Source organism: Octopus bimaculoides, chromosome 11, assembly GCF_001194135.2.
Source record: "Octopus bimaculoides isolate UCB-OBI-ISO-001 chromosome 11, ASM119413v2, whole genome shotgun sequence".
NCBI lineage: Eukaryota > Metazoa > Mollusca > Cephalopoda > Octopoda > Octopodidae > Octopus > Octopus bimaculoides.
In genome coordinates, this window is record NC_068991.1 from 2391615 (window position 1) to 2392122 (window position 508).

The window sequence follows — 508 nt, forward strand, 5'->3', positions numbered from 1 at the left end:
AAATGGATATATGGTTTATTATGTTTATAAACGAGTAATGGGTGTATATATGTATATAAAAATATGTGTGTGTGTGTATTTACATCTGTGTGTGTGTGTGTGTGTGTGTGTGTGTGTGTGTGTGTGTGTGTGTGTTACTTTATAGATGTCTCTAACTTTTCCTTCACCTCTCTACAGTTGTCTGTCAGCGTGATTAAAATGTTTTATCGCGTTCGATGTTTCGATTTTTGTAATATCAATCAGTCAAAGCAACAACATCCCGCGTCGAACGTATCGCAGTTTCAATCCTGACCTGACATCGACTTTCATTCTTAACGAAGTCGAATGATCACGGGGTAGGGTGGAGGTGCGGTCGGTTCTGTTGCTACCACTGAAATTCCTTCCGAAACCAATCATTGGTGGTGGTGGTGGGAGTGATGGCGGTGGAGGCTGATCATAAGAAGTGTGATCAAAACATGGTGACAAACTTCACCTGCATACGTACACACAGTGGCTTCTGCATGTTTAC